Source organism: Enhydra lutris, unplaced genomic scaffold (assembly GCF_002288905.1).
Source record: "Enhydra lutris kenyoni isolate GAN:26980312 unplaced genomic scaffold, ASM228890v2 scaffoldscaffold10, whole genome shotgun sequence".
In the NCBI taxonomy this organism is placed as follows: Eukaryota; Metazoa; Chordata; class Mammalia; order Carnivora; family Mustelidae; genus Enhydra; species Enhydra lutris.
Window position 1 is genome coordinate 10,829,231 of NW_019154094.1, and position 23,973 is coordinate 10,853,203.

The window sequence follows — 23,973 nt, forward strand, 5'->3', positions numbered from 1 at the left end:
ATTTTTAAATCCTATTAGAAAACTAAGGGACTGCATCTAGGTACAATTTTAAGGGATCGATTACATCCTTACAAGGAAATCCATGAACATAATGAGATGGATGAAAGATCCATTAATTTATGTTTACAAGTAGCACAGGATCATCCTTAAATAAAAATAGAATCCAGAAATCCAAAATAACTTGATGAATGAAATAAGCTGGTACTTGAACATAAATTATTTAATTCATCAAAAACATGGTAAAATACTCTCTGAAGAGACTTATTAACATTAATAGCCCTTGGAATTTCAGTTTTTAAGGAAAAAAGGATGTGAATTTCATAAAAAATAAATCGTAGGGGCGCCTGGGTGGCTCAGCTGGTTAAACATCTGCCTTCAGCTCAGGTCATGAGCCCAGGATCCTGGGATCGAGCCCAATGGTGGGCTCCCAGCTCTGGCGGATGTCTACTTCTGCCTCTCCCTCTGCCCCTTCCCCTGCTTGTGCTCACTCATGATCTCTGTGTGTGAAATAAATGATCTTTAAAAAAAATAAATCACAGCAGAATTCTAAATCTAGAAATATAATCATGGCATAGGATTTCATTTTGCGGGGGTGGGGGGGAAGGAGTATGGAGGAGGTAGTTTCTTGGTCTATCAATGACACACTTCAAATCCAAGAAACATACCCTCAACCCAGATCCCTGGACCAGTCTTAACTGGGGCCTAGGAAAGTGAGGAAAAGGGCAAAGGGAACAGGGATCCTACCAGTTCCAACCATTTCCACTATTTTCTCCCTCTGCATCATGAGAGATTAAAAAAGCTGTCATCCCTAATAAAAATAAGCTTATTATTGATAGATCAATGTCATAAATATTGATGAGTACTGAACATGAATATGGTTAGCAATCAAGTATATTTAGACTCTGCTGCCCTTGTTCGTAAAGTCAGAAGAGAAAGGAAGGGAGAAGAGGAGTGACTAGATACTGGCAATTCATCTTGGGGTAGTGGGGAGCCAGGCATGAGCTCAGCAGCAGAGAAAGGAGCACTTGGGTCAGAGGTACCATAAATACAAGCCTGTCACATCCTAGGCCTGTAAATGACACCAGGACTCTGAGTAACGACTCCGTAATCAGATTAGGAGAAGCCAGTATGATCCTTTAGGTGACAGAGATCTAATCTGGGACACAATTGGGCCTAAAAACAGATTTACTGAACTCACGGAAATGAGCACTTAATCACGCTAAGAGATCATGGCCACAGTGAAGATATGTTTCCTGTCGTGCTCCATTTCTAGAGGCTGAGTTCAGTTTGTGGTTCAACACATGGATGTGACTAGGCTAAGTTGGGATTTAATTCTTAGCTTGCTAATGTTGCACTCATAATCTCAGATCTCACCCTGCGCTATTAATTTGGGATCACAGCACAAACGACTCAATTTAGCTTGTCCTACATCTAAGCTTATCTCCCCAAATGAAGTAAATAAATATCCCCTGTGCTGGACAGTTTATGTTGGTACTTAGCCCTATACCTTCTCTTCTAGACCGTCCCTGAATCATCTGGCTTGAAATCTACATTCCCAAGCCCCAGGCAGCTGGGCCCCCATAAGGCTCTAGCAGCAGCCCTGGCAGGAGGGAACTCCAGTAGCACTGGGGCAAAATGGGGGTGTATGGGCTCTGAGGAATATCACATTCCTCATTTGCTCCTCCAGCCCTTCCTTTTCTATCTAATTCCTAGAATCATACCCCCCTCTTTTTTTTTTTACCCTGAGATCAAGACCCAAGCTAAGATCAAGAGTTGGGATGCTGGGGCGCCTGGGTGGCTCAGTGGGTTAAAGCCTCTGCCTTCGGCACAGGTCATGATCTCAGGGTCCTGGGATCGAGCCACGCATCAGGCTCTCTGCTCAGCAGGGAACCTGCTTCCTCCTCTCTCTCTGCCTACCTCTCTGCCTACTTGTGATCTCTATCTCTGTCAAATAAATAAATAAAATCTTTTTTAAAAAAAATCAGAAAAAAAAAAAAAAAAAAGAGTTGGGATCCTTAACTGAGCCACTCAGGTGCCCTGAATTGTACCCCTTCTTGACTGAAGCACCCGGAGGGGTTTCCCGACTAAACACTAACAGACAGTCTACCAAATTCAGAATTTATAAAACTCACAAACCAGGGTGAATCTATGCTATTTCTGTGCTGTGAAATATTCATTCATTCACTCATTCAACAAATTTTTACTGTGCACCTACCATCAGCCAGAGCCTGCTCTAAGTGCTAGAGACAGAACAGTAAACAGCAGGGACAAAAATCCCTCTCCTCAGAGAGCTAACATTCCAGTGGAAGAGAGTGATAATACACAAACAGATAAACAAAATACAAGTGTTAGATAATGCTAAGGAGGGGGGGGGGAAGCTAAGCAGGGGGCAGGGATGTGAAATGTTGGAAGAGGGTTAAAATTTTAGATATACTGGGGCACCTGGGTGGCTCAGTCAGTTGAGCCGCTACCTTCAGCTCTGGTCATGATCCTGGGGTCCTGGGATCGAGCCCCACATGGGCTCCCTGCTCGGTGGGGAGCCTGCGTCTCCCTCTCCCTCTACCTGGCACTCTGCCTACCTGTGCTTTCTCTCTATCCATCTGTCTAATAAATAAATCTTTAAAAAAAAAAAATTTAGATACGCAGGTCGATCACTGAGGTGATTTTTGGAAAAAGCTGAAGAAATTGAGGGAGCCAGTTGTCAGATATCTGCAGGAAGGGCATTCCAGGCAGAGGGAACAACATGGAAGGAGACCCCTTACATGCTGGAGAAAGGGGCCGAAGTCTGAGAGGTGGGGAGGCCAGGCCATGCGAGCCTTACGGGAGACAAGAAAGATGGTAGTTCAGCCGTAGATTCTGAGCAAAGGAGGGAGATCCTATGACTCACCTGTCAACAGGATCCCACGTGTCAAGGGCAGACTGGAGGGGGCAAGGGCGGAAGGAAGGGGAGCTGTGAGGAGGCTAGTGAAGTCCAAACGAAACTAGATGTTAGCAAGCACCACGTGGTGACAATGAGGATGCTGAGCAAATCCTCAAGAGACCCTGAACTCCTACATGGCCTTAGAATCTGGGGCCGGTCCCTGAATCTTGCTGGAATTCACAGCAATAGAAATTTTCGTAAGACTCCTACCCAGTGAGAATATAATGGCTTTAGCCAAAGAAAACTAAATAATTACAAATTAACATTCTGTAATAATCAATATAGGGAAAAATTAACGTGCAACATATATCAAGGCTATAAAAATATTAATATTTTCATAGAAATATTAAAGAAGCAATATAGAAGTATAGAACTTACAGCACCTATAAATTTGGTTTCTATTTAGCTGATCGGATTAAAGATAAAGTATTACTTTATTAACTATATTTCTTTCTTTTTAAGATCTTATTTATTTATTTATTTGAGAGAGAGAGAGAGAGCATGAGAGGGGTAAGGTCAAGGGAGAAGCAGACTCCCTGTGGAGCTGGGAGCCCAATGTGGGTCTTGATCTCAGGACTCAGGGATCATGACCTGAGCCAAAGGCAGTCGCTTAACCAACTGAGCCACCCAGGCGCTCCTATTAACTATATTTCTAAGAGGAAAATTATCATATGTAAATTTTCTAGAGAGCCATGAGGAATTTTAAACCTAGAAGAAATCTGATAGTCCCCTTCTCGTCGTTTTCAGATGAAGGTAATAAGGCCCAGATATAAACGAGGCTTGGTCCTTCTTCAAGTACCAGAACACATTTTAATGGTAGACGGAAATATTTCTGAAATATAATTTTACTTCCTTATCTCCATAAGAGTGTGCATCCTGAACAAACTTTTAAGTTTTTCTTGATAATTCTGATAACTTTGGTAAGTCAAAAGAACCTTATGTCGGATGTCCAGCCCCAAAGTAATGCTGGGCTTTGCTGACAGCTGCCACCAGTGTGCAGCCCTGACAATCTCCACTCGCCTGCCTCCCAGCTAATGGGGTCTATTCTACACAAGACCGGGAAAGAGTTAGGAACCATCCACAAACAAAGGTGAGACTAGTTAAAACCGAAAAAGAAATATGATCAGCTTTGGTACGTGAGCTCTACAGCAATTACTGCTAGCACTCAGAAATGGACTTGGCTGTTCTAGTTGTTGGGCTGTGTTGTGGGGGAGAAAGACTACCTCCAAAAAGGATGTCTGGAGAGGTGATATATTTGCAGTCCTTCAGAAAAAAGTTCTGCCCCCAAATGCAATTCACCACTTCTAAGAAAGCATGAAGATTAAAGTTACTTAATGAGAAATTAGCTTTCTGACCGTTAACATTATAAATATCGCCACATAAAATAGCAAATTGCCAAGGCACCTGGGTGGCTAAGTCGGTTAAGCATCCTACTCTTGATCTCAGCTCAGGTCTTGATCAGAGTCAAGAGTTCAAGCCCCACGCTGGGCTTCATATTGGGCATGGAGCCTACTTAAAAAAAAAAAAAAAAAAAAAAAAAGGCAAACTGCCAAGGTAGTATTTTTCTCAAACAATAGCTTAGAAGTATGAATAGGAGAGTAGTGAGCTTTAAAAGGGTACTTCATTTCTTCTACAACCTACCCCACCAAAGTTCTCCAGTAGGCTGACATAATAATGTCATAATAATAACCATAATAATGGTCCCTTTACTACCATTCTACCAAAGCTAGCCTATTTTAAAAATTAACAACAAAAAAAGTTTAAGGTTGGGGCGCCTGGGTGGCTCAGTGGGTTAAAGCCTCTGCCTTCGGCTCCAGTCATGATCTCAGGTCCTGGGATCGAGCCCCGCATCTGGCTGTCTGCTCAGCAGGGAGCCTGCTTCCTCCTATCTCTCTGCCTGCCTCTCTGCCTATTTGTAATCTCTGTCTGTGAAATAAGTAAGTAAATAAAATCTTTAAAAAAAAAGTTTAAGGTTAATCCATATTGGAAATGAAAGATTCACAAAAACAGAGAACCATAAATCAAAACTGCAAATGACTCGCATGTAAGCATTCAACATAATAAGCCCCCTCAGCAATTAAACAGCAAATATGGGAGCTCAACAGATAATGTAAACAGTTTGGGGCTCTCTTAGGATACACTCTAATTCTTGCCAAGCTACATGCTCATGGCCAGAGATCGAGCACTTTCCTTCCATCCCCGTGACCTGACTACTACACACTGCAGCTCCAGGTGGGTCCCCATGGGCCTAAGCTGCAGATGTTAACAGCCCAGGGATCAAGAGAGCTAGCTCTTGTTTCCTCTACTGCTCTCAGAGAGAAAGAGCTGGTAGGAACCCCACCAGCTTTAAACAGCTTTAGGAGGAAGGAGCACTAAAGGTAAAGGATTGGAAGGGGATGTACAAAGGAAAAGTTCAAGGTATTTTCTTATTTTACAATAGACCTTTCCTCCATTAAAAAAACAAAATAATTTAGCTTATTAGAAAGTCTTATACTAACAATGCAAGTATTCACCGATCAGTCACTGCCTGAAGTCCCACAAAAATTCTTTCCCAAAACAATACCCTACAAGATAGCCCTTCCCACACCCTTGTAGAAATATCTTCCACGGTAGGCACTCTGTACCTTTCTGACAGCACTAACACGGGAGTATTCTGTGGCATGTCTTACCACAGCACTAGAAGCTTCTCCAGGGCAGGGACCTCACTCTACTCTGCATTCCTCAAACTCCTGGCACCAGGGCTTCACTTCATGGCTATCTGACGTTTGCTAAATGAATTTCTGTGGTATCAGATCATGATATCTCCAATTCATTACTGAGAAAAAAAATACAACTTTCTAATGCAGCAATAACACTGCTGTCCCCAGGGAAGGGTACTGCCGCTTCCACAAGAGAAAGAAATTCAATGCCTACCATCTGTCTCAAGTCAGTCCCTCTGACTCGTCCTAGTGTGCAAACCAGCCAATTAGGAGCACCTTTCTCAACAAGGAGTGGAAGAATCTGAGAGGTCATTAAAGCGGAGTCCCTGTATAAATGCACCAGGCACTACCCACAGGCAATCCCTTACCCTCCAAATTCTTCAAGTGAAAATATGCCTTCAAGCCACTGCTTCTTCTACCTGCTCTTTCAACACTGGATGGTCCAACATGCCAGGCTGTCCTGTGGTCTTATCTGACTAACCCTAACTGTCTGCTGATTTCTATACTTCCTCTTATACCCCTTCTTGAAAGCACCTTCTCAAACCTTAAAACTTGCTTTCTGACACAGTGACTAATACTGTATGACACCTTCTTTGCCACAAGCCCAAGACTACGAGTCACATCCTTTTGCCTGACTCCACTGGTCAAAATTACTCCCTAGAACACAAAATAAGCAGCAGAGAGAAGAGCCCAGCAGAGCACACACACTTGGCTCAGGCACAGCCAGCAGCACCCTCAGTGGCTCAGAGACCCTGCAGGAAAAAACACTGGTGCTCACAGATACTTGTGCACGCCTGCCCACCACCGGCTCCGCGTGCATGTTCTCTGAGCACACAACAAGGGTCACAGGGTAGGAACAGACAACCACAGAGAGAAAGAATATACTACCATCAACTGTCACGCATTTTAGAAGTGACAATAGCACACAGAGGAGATACTGATGGGGACACAAATATATGCTCTGAGCAGTGTTCTGAAGTTCTTCCAATAAGAGGTAAGAACTAGGGGCACCTGGGTGGCTCAGTCGGTTAAGTGACTGCCTTCGGCTCAGGTCATGATCCCAGGATCCTGGGACTGGGGCCCACATTGGGCTCCCTGCTCAATAGAGAGCCTGCTTCTCCCTCTCCTTCTGACTGTCACTCTGTCTACTTGTGCTCTCTCTCTTAATCTCTCTGTCGAATAAATAAATAAAATCTTAAAAAAAAAAAGGTAAGAACTAAGAACTCAGATTACTGAGATATATAGAACACTGTAGGGTTCAACTACAGAATGCATCACAATTCCAAATTCAATTTCCTCAGAAATCACTGCACTGGACCCACAGCACCGTGTTTAAAATTCCTTACCAAGTAGCTCAAATAAAAATCAACTGGTAGGGCACCTGGGTGGCTCATGATCTCAGGGTCCGGGGAATCGAGTCCCGCATCGGGCTTTATGCTCAGTGGGGAGCCTGCTTCCGTCTCTCTCTCTGCCTACTTGTGATCCCTCTGTCAAATAAATAAATAAAAGCTTAAAAAAAAATCAACTGGTATTTTTTTTTTATTTAGCTATATATCTGCCAAACAAGCAAAAGAACGCAAAAAAAAAATTCCAGAAAGTGTTATAACTTAGTCAATCTATGGTGCGGCAATTTTCTCAAAACCAAAATACAAAACAAATTATCTACATCTGTAACAGGCAGGGTGCACTCCGGGCTGGGGCTTCGAGGCGGATCCACGCCTCACTGGTGCAGGGGCATCTGCGGACGCTGCCTGCAGGGGAAGGCGGAGAGCGGCGGGCCGGCAGAAGGCCTCTGTGCGCGACTCTATCTCCGAGTGCGCTGACTCTACTGCATCCACTTGCTTCTTATCTGCATTTGGGGGACAGGGAGTGGTTGGAGAATGGTCTCTACAAATACACTAACTCAGAAAAAAACTTTAAGTATTAGACAGCTCATATTAATCCAAGCACATTCAGTTGTCATTCGGGATAATTTCCACGATACTGTTGTAGCATTAAAAGACTGGAAATAACCCAAAATGTATACAAACAGGAAACCAACTGAATAAATTAAGGTGCATCCTGGGGGCACCTGGCACATACCCTTGATCTCAGGGTTGTGAGTTCAAGCCCCAGCCTACCAAAAAAAAAAGAAAGAAAGAAAAGAAAAGAAAAGAAAAAAAAGGTACATCCATACAATAGACTCCTAGGTAATCATTAAAAGAATGAGGCCAAGCTTTGTGTACTTGGATACAGCTAAGGTATTTTATTAATTTTTTTTAGATTTATTTATTTATTTATTTGACAGAGAAATCACAAGCAGGTAGAGAGGCAGGCGGTGGGGGGGGGCGGGGAGCAGGCTCCCTGCTGAGCAGAGAGCCCAATGCGGGCCTCGATCCCAGGATCCCAAGACCATGACCTGAGCCAAAGGCAGAGGCTTAAAGCACTGAGCCACCCAGACTCCCTATCTAAGGTATTTTAAATGAAGAGTACCACCAATTGTTTTTTTTAAGTGGGTGGGGAACTGTATGTTTTTATACAAATAGAACTTTTCTGGGAAAAATAAAGAAACTAACTATAAAAGTGGCCCACAGAAGGGACTGAGGGACTGGGGGTCTCAGTTAAGGAATACACTCTTTTTCACAATTCAAAAACATTTTACTATGTACACATCTCCCTATTTTTAAAAAATCAGTAAGTATTTAAGTCTATGATTATGACAAAATCAAAGCGGTGGAAGGAAAAGTGTTGCCTCTTAACAGCAATCTTACTTTTCTTACCTATCTCTAAATTCTTTGTGGCAAATATTTGCATTTATTTAAACAAAAGTAGATATAGAGAGGTCCACTCTGCCCTCCTCCTTCAAAACCATGATAATGTTCAATTTCTAGACATAATGCTAAAAAAAAAAAATTGCACTTGCTTCCCCAACCAAGATGCATAAATCTCTTAAATGTTTCCCTTTGTCGTAACCAAAGTTTAAATGATTCAAATATATTAAAAAATCCATAACTGAAGTTCAGTTACATTTCATGTTATTATTACGTTCCAATCACATTTTATGAGAAACAGTTTCCTCTAAGATCGTCTTATTGCTAAACCAACAAAGAACTTTGGTATTACTGAAGAGTCCAAATTTCCTAAACTCGCCCCAGCCAAAAGTTACTTCAGTCATAAACTAGAGGGTCCCCCCATAGCTTCAATATTTCCCAAACTTCCCCATTTCCAAAAAGGACTGGGGAGGGAGGATGCAGGCAAAGCCCAAGTAAGTGTGTCCGACCTTCTTCCACCTCTGTGGATGCCTTCCCTGGTCTCAGGGCCCCCAGAACACGGACTCAATGAACAACAGCGGGAGGACAGTGGATCCACTGGGTCTGATTCCGAAGCCCCGAATCAGTCACATGTACCAGTCACACCGGGCAAACCAAATGGCGAGTGCTGTTGCCCCACCCCACACCCACAGAGAACGGGGCTGCTGGCAGCCGTCTCTGTACCCACCACCATGAGAAGTGAAGCAAATGCCTGGAGCTAATGCCCTTCACCCGGATTTTTACTAACAGAAATGTGCTTCTTAAGGATGTATAAATGTGCAGGTGCCCTGGCAAAAATAATGACATAAGTTAATATGCTAATGAAAACAAAAGAAATGTTGCTAACCTAAAAGATTAACTAAAACAGACACTCCAAGCAGCAAAATATGACAAAATATTGACTCCTCATAAAAAAATTTCTGAACATCCAGAACTGAACTGTAATACTGTACAAAAATGTCCAGGCTTAGAAAAAAAAAATTACTCCTTAGATCATTTACAAGTTGGTTGTTTATTCACACCCCCATGTAACATATATGTATTTGCCATGCACTGTTCTCAGTACCAGGCGTGCCATGCTGATTAAGACAGACCCAGTCCCTCCTCGTACCCTGTTGGTGGGAATGCTAACTTGTGCAGCCACTGTGGAAGACAGCATGGAAGTTCCTCAAAATGTTAAAAATAAAACTACCCTCCAATCCAGCAATTGCCCTAGTGGGTATTTACCCCCAAAAAAATACAAAAACGTTAATTGAAACAGAAACACACAGGGCGCCTGGGTGGCTCATTGGTTAAACGTCTGCCTTGGGCTCAGGTCATGATCCCAGAGTCCTGGGATCAAGCCCCACGTCGAGCCCCACGTCGGGCTCCCTGCTCAGCAGGGAGTCTGCTCCTCCCTCTCCCACTCTCCCTGCTTGTGCCTGCTCTTTCTCTCTCTGCCAAATAAACAAATATGATCTTTTAAAAAAATAATAAGAAAGAAAGAAAAGAAACAGATACATGCACCCCTATGTTACTGCAGCATTATTTACAAGAGCTAAATTATGGAAGCCAGCTCAAGTGTCCATCGACAGATGAATGGAGAAAGAAGATGTGGCATATATATACAGTGGAATATTATTCAGCTGCAAAAAGAAGGAAGTCTTGCCATTTCCAACATGGATGGAGCTAGAGAATATTACGCTAAGTTAAATAAGTCAGTCAGAGAAAGACAAATACTGTATGATTTCACTCAAATGAGGAATTTAAGAACAAACAAGCAAAGGGAAAAAGAGAGAGAGGTAAACCATGAAACAGACTCTTAACTCAAGAGAACAAACTGATGGTAACCAGAGGGGAGGTGGGGGGCGGGGGGAAATGGTTGAAACAGGTGATGGGCATCAAGGAGGACATGCGTGATGAGCACCAGATATTGTATGGACGTGCTGAATCATTCTATTGTACACCTGAAACTAATATAACACTGTTAACTACACTGGAATTAAGATTAAAACTTTAATTAAAAAAAAAAAAAAAGACCCAGTTCCTGTCTTCATGAAGTTTACAAGAGTAAACACAAGAACAAGGCATCAGGGCATTGTCTAGTTCTGTCACAAGAAACAATAAGGAAAAACATCCTCAGAGTAGATTTTCATATTCTCTAGAGTGTGGCTTCAAAGCATATATAATAAATTGAAACTTTTAATTTAAATTTTAAAATGAGCTGAAATAAGATAATTTCATATAGCGATAAGTGCCACAAAGAAAACCAAACACTAACGAGAACGTAGCGCCTGGAGTGGAGGTAAGGATGTTGAAGGAAGGTTTCATCCCTGAGCCGAACCCCTTCTGGTGAAAAGGAACAAACGCTAACAAGCGTGGTATGCTTGGAGGGACAGGGAACCCATGAGGCTGTGCTGTGGGAAAGTGGTGGGAAAGTGGCAGAGAGGACTGGACAAACCACAAAGGGCATTATAGGCCACAAAAGGAGTTTGGATTTTATTCTAATGACTGTGGAAAGTCACTGGCAGCCTCGAAGCCTGGGAGTGACAAGAGGGAATCTGATTAAACATAATAGCTTCTTGTTTAGAACACAATCCATCTTCAAGGAGAAAGAACATTACAAGCCGCCGTGCGGCAATGTCGCTTCTGTGCCCTCATCAGCCATAGCTGCTCCGCTCTCTACTCTCCGCTAGGTTGTGTGCAAGGTACCATACACAGGGTCTCTGATCTTGAGCTCACAGCCTGGTGGAGATGAGAAGCACGGGACAGATGATTATAGCTGTGATATTTGTAAGAGTGGAGCATGTAGGGGTGCCTGGGGGGCTCAGTGGGTTAAAGCCTCTGCCTTCGGCTCAGGTCATGATCCCAGAGTCCTGGGATCGAGTCCCGCATCGGGCTCTCTGCTTAGTGGGGAGCCTGCTTCCTCCTCTCTCTCTGCCTGCCTCTCTGCCTACTTGTGATCTCTGTCTGTCAAATAAATAAATAAAATCTTTAAAAAAAAAAAAAAGAGTGGAGCACGTACAACGCCAGCGAGCACCCAGGGCAAAGGGTAACCGGGCCTGGAGGAGTCCAGGCAGGACGACCTCACACAAGACTGGAATCAGAGTCCTGTAGAGGGCAAGCAGGGATTTCCTCAGTGCACTCCCCTCTGGGCAACACCCAAGCCACTGGTGGGACACAAGAAAATGTAGGCGCTACAAAGACTCCTTCTTTTAAAGTATATTACGTAGGATTTTTATGGTGGAATGGAGGAAAAAAGTTAACACATAAAACTTGCAACCGCAACTTCACAGGTATTGGTTAAATACAATTTTATTAAGAACTTCAAAAGCACAAACTTCTAGTTTTAAAATAGATTAAGTCCTAGAGATTAACATGCAGCACGGCAACTATAGGTAGTAACACTGTACCACGTATTTGCTAAGAGAATAAAAGAGTTCTTATCACAAGAGAAAAAAGGCTTTTGTTAGCTGTGTGTGGTAACGGATGTTAACCAGACTTATTGCGGAGGCCGTCCCCCAATATATACAAATACTGAACCATTACGCTGTACACCTGAAACCAATACAATGTTGTATGTCAACTGTAGCCCAACTTTAAAATTAATAATCTTTTAAAAAGAACTTTATCTGTGTGTGTGTGTGTCTGTCTGTCTGTCTGTTACCCATCATGAGCTGGGGTTAAAGACTCTTTTGAATACCAACTTTCTCGCAGTCATTTTTATGCTCCCCAACCAATACAGGCTTTCATCAAAGTTTTCAGAGATGTAGAAAAAGTTCCAAATATTCTCTACTTGGATTAAAAAAATGATTAACAATCTCCTGAAAGCTTTCTCTGTGTCTGCACACGGGCATATACATGTACTTCCAGAGCTACCTGGAAGTGTTGGAGACATGATGACATCTCACCTCTAAACTCTTCAGCTGCTGTCCCCCAGTAGAAAGGGCATTCTCCTATATAATCACAACACTATTAGTACACCTAAAAAAAAGAGAAAAAAGAAAAAATATCAACAACTCTTTAATATCATTTATCATCAGGTACATAGTTTCAAAATTTTTTAAATACAAGGAAAGGGTTTTATTGAGAAACTTACTGAAGGAATGTATTTTCATAAACTGATTAGATTTACTATTATTTATATTTCACTATTTTTCATTTCTTTTTTTTTAAGCTTTTTTAAAATTTATTTATTTGACAGGCAGAGATCACAAAGTAGGCAGAGAGGCAGGCAGAGAGAGAGAGGAGGAAGCAGGCTCCCCGCTGAGCAGACAGCCCAATGCGGGGCTCGATCCCAGGACCCCGGGATCATGACCTGAGCCAAAGGCAGAGGCTTTAACCACAGAGCCACCCGGGTACCCCACTATTTTTCATTTCTAAATGTAATAATACTTTTAAGTTAAAAGTCTAATTTTTAGGGGCACCTGCGTGGCTCAGTTGCTTAAGCATCTGTCTTCAGCTCAGGTCATGATCTCGGGAGTCCGGGGATGGAGCCTGCATGGTTGTGGTCCGGCTCCCTGCTCAGCAAGGACTCTGCTTCTCCCCCTCCCTTTGCCCCTCCGTCCCGTGTGCACTTTCTCTCAAATAAATAAATAAAATCTTTTTTTAAAAAAAGATCAATTGTTAAAAGTCAATTTGCTAAATATTACAAGAATGATTATAGTAATCAAACATGGCAAAAAAGTGTGAAAGTGGTCCATGCAAGACTGACATTTTGGAAGTGCTGTGTTAGTGGAAGGACACTCTAGACAAAAGGACCTCCCAGGAAAAGGATGCATGAAGAGCAGGGTGTCAGTGAGGGAGAGGGAGGTGAGTGGGACGGTCACTGAAGGGAAGCTCTGTGAGGGCTCTGCCTGCTTTCCTGAAGAGTCTGGACTTCACCCTACTGGCAGTGGAAGTTTTACACTATACAATCACGTCTGTTGACAAAGTTCTTCTGGCCACAGTCTGTCAGATGGACTGGAGAGCAGGGAAGATTGCGGCAGGGGCAGGGCATTTGGAGTTAAGAGAACAAGGTTTATACTTTTCACTGCAAATATTTTAGTTACATTATGGGTTGAATAAACCTGCTATACTGGTAAAGGGACAAAACAAAAACATAAAATTAAACTAAGCTTATCTTGAATGTTCATGTTACTGAAATGCAGCTTTAAAGACAGAAAGGTACAGTCAGGAGAGACTAAATTTTGAAAGGAGCCCTTGGGCACTTGTGAAGTTTTCAGCATTTAATGGAGCTGGCTCTTTTTAATACCCAGTTTCACTTTCCAAAGTGGCTTTCCTTTTCCTTGGCAAGATTCATCACTGGCACTAATTTTGTATTTATCAGTCACAATTAAAACTTACCAAAGGAAAACCAATGGGAAAGAGGTGGGGTGCAAAACAGATAAAGCGATTTTCAAATACACAGAGTGCCCTCAGGACACTACTGGCAGTAACTGCAGGAGCTCCGTGCACAGAGTCCAGGGGCCAGATGCCAAACCTGCCTCGAGGAGGAGGAGGCGGAGGGCAGCACTGGGAGGCTGGCTAAGGGCAGGACCGGACACTGGCCCTTCACTCCCTTCCTCCCCCGGACACCTCTACTTGTGTTTATGTTACACACTGCGCTTCCTAGAAAGATTCATTTGAACAAAATGTTCCTTAGCTTTAAAAATGTCTCAAAGCAAAGGAGTCAGATTTGCATGAATATTCCTAAATCGGAGGCTGGTAATTCAAGAAGACTCTGCGTTCCACAAGAGAGCTGCCGGGGGACAAAACAAACACCATCACTGAAGAGGAACATCAAGAAAGAGACCTGGGCAGAAAGGCCTGCTGGAGGAGCAGCAGCTTCAGGGTAGAATGAGGGGCTGTGGGTTGTCTAGGACCTGCGTCTTTTGAGGGCCCAGTGAGGCAACCAAACTGGAGATCCAGACAGCAAGCGACATGTGGATGTAAAGCTTAGCAGAAAGGGTTAGGAAGGCACAAGGGCTAGGGGAAGGTGAACGTGGATGAATCCACCAAGACAGATGTAAACAGAGAAACAAGGGAAGGTCTGAAAAAGTCACAGAAGGCAAAAGAAAAGGCTCTTCCTTAAGACAGAACCCCGGGGGCCACGCACGCACAGGGCCACTTCAAGAGGGGACCCTAAATGCGAGATAGCCTGTGTCCAAGAACAGAGAGAGCACAGGCTAGACAGCTTGGGGGTGGTAGTCTACGAAGCAGAGGTTGCAGAAGGACAACAGGGCAAGAGTAAGGGTACTGGCTAGGAAGCAAGTGAAAGACTGGATAATGGGTCCAGGTCTGAAGGGGCTGGAACTCTGAGAGAAAAAGGAGATCACAATGAGGTCCAAGATGAGACAGGGGAATACAGAAGCCCCTCGAGGAAGCTACAGAAGAACAGCACACCAAAACTTAAGATTTTGCTAGTAGAGGTGTTCTGGAAAGAGCTCCTTTTAGACAAGTTCACAGGAAGCCAAAATCGGAGTAAAGGGTTGGGACAATGTCTTCAGAACCCTGTAATGCCTTAAGGAGGCAGCAGGAGTCCTGCAATCCTCCCCTCCAGCACTCACTGCAGAGAAGGGACACCCACCCTAGCAGGGAAGGCCAGAGCTGGGCCTACCCAGCCCCTTGTCATGCCTACTACAGGCAACAGGGTCTGGCAAAAGTCATTTAAAGCTGCTCTCAGTTCACCCAGGAGCCTCTATCTCCCCATAAGGAAAACAGGGCCCCAATAACATCTAGGAGATCTAAGTTTGTTTTCCAATTTGTGTAAAATGTTACTTGTATTAAAAATAATAATAACTGTGCATATTTTAAATGCAAATATAACTCGTGCTTGAGGACTGGGAAATTAGCTTTAAAAAGGAAACAAAATGGAGGTGGCTGCTGGGTCAGTTGGTAGAGCTTGTGTCGCTTGATCTCAGGGCTGTGAGTTCAAACCCCACACTGGGCAGGTAGCTTACTTACAAAAAAATAACAAATCTAACAGTTTACTTACAAACCCCAATGCTTATTTTAAAAATTAACAAACTGACTCGTATATAAACTGGTCTCTTCACAATATCTAACTGACAATTCAGGAGCAAGACACACACCAGGGAGAGAATGGAGTAAAAGGTGCTCATTAGTGTGCTAGGGAGAGTATCAACCACCAAAGAAACGGACACATTCAGAAAAACCTTACTAATTCTAAGCAGCAACTAACCACTCTGATTTCCTTAAGAACTGAGAAGTTAAGGCACCAAAAAAAAAAAAAAAAAAACCAACCACCCAGGCTTCACAACATTGTCAATTTTTCAAGGGTTTCAAGAAAAATAGTCAAAAGCAGCCTCGTCAAGAAGATAGTGACGGGGTGGGGATCCAGAGGTACCCCCAAAGGACCCGCCCTCCCCCAGTAACGGACGGCATTCGGGAGAGTCACCCCATGCGTACTGCACGACCACAGGCCAGGCACTAAGAGTCAAAACAATAGTGAAAGAAAAAACGTCCACCTCTTTGGCCATTCTGGGACTACTGACTGCTCCACTCATAATCCTCAGCTCTGTCAGACCTGCCTTCCCTGTCTGAGACTGGCTATCTGAATGACACAAATGCAAAGTGAAAGCAATGCAATAAACTTAAAATCTGAGGCATTAATTATGTAAAATCATTATTATGCAGGTTATTGAGCCTCTTTAAACCCTCACTAGTTTTCCACGAAACTAGAAGTGAGATGTTCAATATGGCAAAACCTCAACTCACCGGGACAGCTGGCGAATGAGTCACCGCCGACTCGCACCGCTCAGAGCGGAAGGCTTGTTGACGATCTGAGCACAAACTTTCTGGACTCACTGTTCTGGGGAGAGGCTCCAACCCGGACCAACACAGTGAACAGCTGTGATTACCTGGGAAGATAGTCCCAGGACACACAAGGCTCTCTGTCCCCACCCAGGTGAGACCCCAGACTGCAGCGACCCTGCTCTCACGCTCCCGTCCCCCACCCTGCCGGCCCATGCCGCGTCCATCTCTCTGACGTCCCGACAGCCAAGAGTGCCAGGACTGCGTCTGAGGAAGAGGCACCTGGTTCTCACAGCTCTGCGGGCAGCCTCCAGACTCTTCCAAGGGAGAGAAAAGAGCACTCCTGCACAGGGTTCTGTGACCTCTATTTCACCTGCTGCCAAAAATCTTTTTAAAAACGTATTTCCTGGGGCGCCTGGGTGGCTCAGTGGGTTAAAGCCTCTGCTTCGGCTCAGGTCATGATCCCAGGGTCCTGGGATCGAGCCCCGCATCGGGCTCTCTGCTCAGTAGGGAGCCTGCTTCCCCCCTCTCTCCGCCTGCCTCTCTGCCTACTTGTGATCTCTGTCTGTCAAATAAATAAATAAAATCTTTTAAAAAAAAAAAAAAGTATTTCCTGGGCGCCTGGGTGGCTCAGTGGGTTAAGCCGCTGCCTTTGGCTCAGGTCATGATCTCAGGGTCCTAGGATCAAGTCCCTCATCAGGCTCTCTGCTCAGTGGGGAGCCTGTTTCCCTCTCTCTGCCTGCCTCTCTGCCTACTTGTGATCTCTCTCTCTGTCAAATAAATAAAATCTTTAAAAAAAGAAAAACAAAAAAAACGTATTTCCTCACAAGGCAATTCTGATGCACATGCTACGGTAGAGACGAGCCCTGAAGACATGATGGTGAACCAGCCACTCGCCAGAACCCAGATACACAGGACTCCACGTCCCTGAGGCAGCCAGAGCTGTCAGTCGTAAGACGGGAAGTACAATACTGTCTGCCAGGGGCTGGCAGGGAGAGGGAAGGGGGGGGTTACTGTCCATGGCCTTGGGATTTCAGTTTGGGAAGATGAAAACACTCTAGAAATGGAAAGCAGTGGCAACTGAACAACACTGTGAATGTAGTTAATGCTGCTGAGTTGTACATTTTAAAATGGGACATTTTGGGATGCCTGGGTGGCTCAGTCGGTTAAGTGTCTGCCTTCAGCTCAGGTCATGATCCCGGGCTCCTAGGATCGAGCCCTGCATCACTGGGCTCCCTGCTCAGTAGGGAGCCTGCTTCTCCCCCTCTCCCCTGCTTATACTCTACCTCTAGCTATCTCTCTTTCTCTCTCAAATAAATAAAATTTTTAAAAAAATAAATAAAATAAAATGTGAAATTTTATGTTACGTATAATTCCCCACTGTTCACTATGTTCTAGACAGGTGACATGCTAAGTGATTCTGTGTTGTCACCATCTCATTCCAAGAATGTTATTTATTTTGACACAAGTAAAAATGAGCTAAAATGGTATCTTAAAATTATGATCCCAAATTACTATGTATTATTTTTAACATGGAGAAAGTACGTTTTACCAAAAATGACCCATAAGAAAGAACACTAGCAAAAACTCTGAGACCAGAAAGCACTCTAATCTGGGGAGCAAATTAATGTGAAAAGAATGAAAAACTACCAGCAACTCATAGGAAGTCTTACCACCGAGCAGATATTACACAGCAGCCCCCTCAAATATATTTTTTAAACTATTCAGGGTAAAAATAATTAATAATTTGGAATTCAAATCAAAATACTTGTTGGTTAACACTAAATTGAATGTCAGCAGGAAAAACTCGAGTTATTTTAATAACAGCTCAATTTCTCCGCCCATCTCTTGTTGTCATTCCAAATACGTGACTGTCCTGCACTTGCCACTGCGACCAACTCCCTTCCCTCGCTCATCGAAGACCTTCTCCAAATGTCCCAGACCAAACACGTAATCTCAACTACCTTATCCACCCCAAATCAATCAGTGTAGCAAGTAACCCATCTCAATTAAGGAGAAATGTCAAAACGGAACCTGCAGGCAGCACCGGACACCATAAGAAATGCCGCCTTGTAGCCTCTCCCGGCACAGCCAAATGCTTGACTCCGAAGTTACCAACTATGAAACCACAAAGTTCGAAACATATTATCTTGTAGCACAACATACAGGCTACATCTTTTGTTTTTTAATTAGGTCCTTGAGTGGTCATCTAAAAATTAAGCGAGCTGAATAAAGTTAAAAACATCCTCTTGGATAAGAGACTAGAAATCAATCAGATACAAATCTTCAGGTGCCTCTGAGTTAAAGGCAAAGGTTTACATTCAAACTTGTTAAAACTTCTGCAGTGAAGTCATAGTTTTTCTACTACTAACTTGTCTTTGTTCTTATCCTCTCTCCCACTTTTGTAAAATTTAAATATGAACTTGCAAGAACCTGACCACATCCTTTTTATCTTAAATCATTTTCCAGTGGGGCTAGTACCACTTGAAGAAACAGTCATATCAAAATCCTGCTCCCTAAAGCCTAATGGTTCAAAATCTCCCCCAGTAACCAAAATCCCTAGAGACTTTTATCCAATTTAACAACTATGTATAAGGAGAAATATTTTTTAATTACAAAACATCCCAGTTAGATAACAAATACTATCTACTAAAAGAAAACTACCCTGCAATTACAAAGTTATAGGAAATCATAAGATAGAAAATCTTTAATATAAAAATTTTGACATTCAAAATACCTGCCTACATAATGGTCTGCTTTCTGGATTGTATTCATTTATTTAATATGAACATAACATGAAGTTTTAATGGAAAGGTCAATGAAGTTTAGACAGTCACCTGTTCTATAGACTTCAGAGTCAAATGATGTCTGCATCCACACCCTCACTCTGTAGCCAAGCCCAGCCTAGTTACCATCGTGAAAGCAAAAATACCCTACAGAACCAGCAAGGTTATGGACAGGAAAAGCAATTTTAAAGAGAAAAATCAAAATTTTTAAAGAAACAAATATCAAAAGAGGAAATGCCCTTTTATATGCATTTTCTCATGTTGCATCTTTAGTTGCATCTCTCAAAATTTAATAAATTTTAAGTGAAATATCTGACAATGCAAAAGTTAAGAAATCTAAAAAGATGCGCACGCATGCACACACACACACAAAACCAGTACATCAATTTTAACTAAGTGATGGATTACTATCTTAGCTAATGATGCTGTGAATCTTGGGAGTAGAATAACCAAATCCAGCTTAGCTGTTGGCTAATCAACTGACTGACTTGATCAAAGAAAACAGAATTATTCAGCAGAAACCATTTCACAAAAGAAAATCTTTGACCTTTGAGGACTATGCCCCCATAAATCTCTACCACAGGCCTTAACACTGTTCCCAACTCTGCATCACACAGGTGTCCTTGCAGTAAAAAAAAACAAAAACAGGCCATTGCGAAGAATTACCAAGAATTCACTGACAACTTCTAACTCCTCCCCTTTAGGAGCAGAAACAAGAAAATGTATAGGACTACATTAAAAGGTATTTGGGAAGAATAAGCAAATTGTTGGAAGTACTTGCTTCAGTGGAGAATATAAAAAACCCAACTTCCTAGAGGGCCAATATAAAAAGGTATCCTAAGCATGTTGAAATTTAAAAAAAAAAAAATTAACCACACCTGGCATAATTTTTAGTTACCTTTTGTTTTTGCTTTCACCACTAGAGTTTTAATGACTTGATAAACCAGGCAAATATCCTGCATATATAAATCAAGTTAATTGCTGTCATTTAAAAGGTTGTTAAAGCTTTATGCCCACATTCTTTAATTCACTGAACTTTAAAAAATCAATTTTCATTCAATTTTCTCAGCAAATTCTAGGCTTTAAGGAACTGATTCATCTACTAACACCTTAAACACTGACTTGTTGGGAAAGTTCATGATCCATCCTCCCAACCTGCTGTCTGGAAATACACCAGTATTCCAAAAATGGGAAGTAACACGTTGGTACTGGGCCTGTGACCACAAGGATGCCCAAGAACCATGGATCCAAATCTGCAAAGCCTTGCCTCAGCTGACAAGTAGCCTTCTGGCTAAGAAGTTCACAATTCCAGGTAGTTAAAAGTGTAAAAACTGTTATAAAAGCATTTAGAGTCATGGCAAAAATGACCATAACTCCAGGTTTACACACCTGTTGTCCTTCAGCTTAATATTGCCCCTCACCCTTAAAAGGGCCCTGTTATGTAAAAAAAATTCACCAGTGGTGCCAGAAGTGGTCACCTTGGGGAGCGGAGAGGTGCCTGCTGAATGAGAGCAATGTAAAGGGAGCCCTTTGGGAGGCTGAAAGCGCTGTGCGTCTTGATCTGAGTGTGGTTATTAGGGCACATAGGTCATGTAAGTTCTTACTGTAAATTAGACCTCAATTAAAAATACATACATAATTTTTAAAACACATTGAAATACATTTGTAAATGTCTTTGTTCAAACAAGAGACACAAAATAACACTAGATGTAGCAACTAAGATTTTTTTTCCAAATGTATTTTAATTAAAATGTATTTATTGTGAGCACTTTTATGTAGAACCTGTCAAAATACAGACTGTGATTTTTTTAATCTCTCATTTTAAAAAGTTGCCAAATTGACATCTGAAAGCATGCAGAAAGATGAGCTATTCATTCTCTGATTTTGCAACTAAGGAAAACCAAATCTTTAGGGTAAGAACCATACGGAGATAAGGCAGCCAGTCAACGACAACAGTAGAACAGCACTGTCCTGAGCTTGAGCCACTCCCGTTTCCACCGGGCCGTTACTTTTGTGACCTTATAAACAAATATGAACTCTGGCTCTACCCATGGCCGAGGAGGATTCAACACGCTCCTCAAAATACCAGGCCAACAGGCCCCAGAGTGCACACACAAAGACACACTCATCTTCCCCCTTTCTAGACAGTTGGCAAATGATCAATTACATTTTCAGGCAGGCATTTTTCTTGCGATGCAATCAAGTGTGACATCTTTAAAATGTGGTTCAGGAGGAAAAGGTATATGCAGGGATTGGCAAAATCCATCTTATTTCCTTTCAAATCTCTTTGATGGTTACTTGGTTCTCAAAACTATGTCACTAAGTAGGACTCAGGAAAACATCGCTAGGGGCCATTCACCAGCAAGGCTTTGGGTGACCCGCCGGGAATCACCCCCACTAAATAGAAATCTTGCCTCTGCCCGAGGTGTCCCACCCAACTCTCCGCACAGAACAAGACTTGCAGGTGACCTGTGCCTTGCGGCTCAGTTTCCGATCCCAGTGAACAGCTGACATCTCGCTAAAAACTTAACATACATCCTTTCCGCGGGAATTTATTTCTGTTCTCACAAGGCGTTTCTGCTCCCCACCAGAGCAGGCCTTGCTTCACAGGACTCTCTGCTCGCCTCTCCACCGTCTCGTCTTCACGGTTTAAAACGAGACTTGAACAGAAATCGAAACGGTCGCGGCCCTCCCGAGCGCAAGTCGGGGCCCGGAGCGAGCGGGTACGGCCGGGGTCGGCCGGCGGGTGCCGGGCGAGCCCACTACCCGCTCGCGCGCGGCTCCGGGGAGGCCCGGCGCACTCCACCACGCTGGCCCGAAGCAACCGGTTGCGGCGGCCGCTAGACGCTCTCCAACAGCGCAGCGGCCACCTCGGCCCTCCGAAGTTCCGACCGCCGCGCGGGCAGCGCGCCCCCCCGACCCCCGCTGCGGGTTCGCGCCCCGGCCCCGGAGCGAGCCCGGGGGGCGGGTCCGCGGGGGCTCGGCGGGCGGGAGCGCGGGACGCGCCGGGCCCAGCGCGCCGGGGAACTTGGGCGCCCGCCGGTACCGCCGCCCGGCCACTTTCCTTTCACGCCCCCGAGGCGGCCGCGCATTGCGCCGCCCGCCGGGGGCCGCGGGCCGCCGCAGCCGCCGCTAGCCGCCGCGGCGAGGCGCCCAGGCGCGCTCCTGCAGCCCGCCCGGCCGGCGCGCGGGGCCGCGGGGGCGCGCGAGGCCGCGCGCGGGCGCCGCGCTGCCCCCCCACCCGCCCCGCCCCCGCCCCCAACGTGCCGCCGCCGCCCGTTGGCGCCTCAGCCCGCGCGCCCGCCGCCCGCCGGCTCCGGCGGTTTTTCGTTGGCAAAGTTGCGCGGCCCCCTCCAGGGGGGCGCCGCGCGGTCCCCCGCCCCAGCGCCGCCGCCGCCCCTTCAGGCCGCCGCGCGGGAAGGCCCAGCTGGCGGCCCCGCTTTTTTACCTGCCGGGAGTTTTCGCGCGCGCCCTCGCTCGATCGCTGGCTTTTCCCCTTCTCGCGCTCGTTTTCTTTCTTTCTTTCCTTCTTTTCGCTTCCCCGCGCGGGCGCTTTTTCCGCTCGCGCCACCCGCGCTCGCCCGCTCGCGCCCTCCTTCCTGCTGGGCTCGGCGGAGCGGGGCGGCCGGCAGCTCTCCCCGCCCCCCTCCACCCGCGCTCCGGCGGAGGCGGCGGCGGCGGCGGCGCTCCGCGCTCCGACTCATTCCAATATGGCACGGGTGCAGGGCGCATGCGCCCGCGCCCCCCCCCCATCCGCGCTCCTCCCGGCAGCCCGCGCCCCTCGCGCCGCGCGCGTGGCGCCCCCGGACCGGGAGCCCCCGGGCCGGGCCTCCCCGAGCCGGCCCGCAAGTCTTCCAGACCCGCTGGGGCCGCGCGGAATGCGAGGTGTTCGGGCAGTGAGGGGTCGGGGAGGGGGTGCTCGGCCCGCCAGCCACCCCCGCCCCTCGTGCCCCAGCCACAACTTGCCGCGGACATCCCCGAGGCCGCGGCGCAGGGCAAGCGGCGGCGCCTCCGGCCCCCGACGGCAAGGCGGCCGGGTGCGGGCGGGTCCCGAGAGGGAGACGCGCTCCAGGGACCCAACGCCCGCCCTGTCCCTTACCCGACTCACGAGGGAAGGGCCCTCGCGCCTCACCTCGGGGTGTGCACGGAGCCGCACGGAACCCACTGGCGTCCACCGGTCGGTCCCGGCGCCGGGGCCGGGGCGAAGCGCGCCGCTGTCGTCCGCACGTGACCGCCTCGGGCAAGATGGCATGAGCGGAGATACGGACCGAGCGGCGGCTGAGCCCAGATGGGCGCGTGTTGCAGCCAGAGAGGGCTGCGTCCACCCACCTGGCCCACGTCGGGGATCTGATGCGTCCTTCGAGACCTGGAAGGGCACCCAAGTGCCCGGTGTCTGCGAAGTCAGCCTCGGGCCCCCAGGCGCACTGGATGTCTTCAGGCCACCGCAGGAGGCGCCCTGTAAATCCGAGTTTTCCTGCCGCTCGGGGCCCTAGCGAGGGGGCATAAGACGGCTGCCGAATTCGGGCAGGAGAACCGGGGGCCCGGAGCCGGAACGGAAGTTCAAAGGTGGCTGCAAGGATTCCTCGCAACCCAAGGTGCCCACCAGCGGTTACGTTCTCCCAGCTCGCCCCTTCCCTTGCGAGTGCAGATGCCGGTGGGACACCCTCCTCCTCCCCTCTTGCTATGGGAAGTTGCCTCCGGAAGGGAGTCCTCCTGCAGCCGAGACCCAAGAGTGCCCCGACTCCCCGGCCGGGGAGGAGGTCTCCGACTGGGCGCTGATGACTCTTTCCTTTAAGGAAGGAGAGGCCCCACCGCAAGAACGAGATCTGAGGTGCCAAACGCGCTGAGAAATATTACCCCACTTTACGGACAAACTTGCCCAAAGTCACGCTGCTGGCTGAATTTGATTTTTTTTTTTTTAACCATCACTTAAAAGACAACATGACAACTAGAGCAAGAAAAATGTACAAATAAAGTATCCATAATACTAGGAAACCCATAAAACCTTCCACCTATATACATGTCTTTACAAAGTTGCAACCAGC

At 45.8% G+C, this 23,973-nt stretch overlaps 1 long non-coding RNA gene across 1 annotated transcript in view; it reads right to left on the reverse strand.

Moving 5' to 3' along the window:
- Nucleotides 1–22,427, reverse strand: part of LOC111144371 — a 74,835-nt gene extending 52,408 nt beyond the window's left edge. Inside the window, exons 1-2 of the long non-coding RNA XR_002640390.1 lie at nt 22,377–22,427; nt 12,299–12,371 (exon numbers count right to left, since the gene is read on the reverse strand). This is a non-coding gene — a long non-coding RNA (uncharacterized LOC111144371). The remainder of the gene's footprint in view (nt 1–12,298; nt 12,372–22,376) is intronic.
- Nucleotides 22,428–23,973: the final 1,546 nt, after the last annotated feature.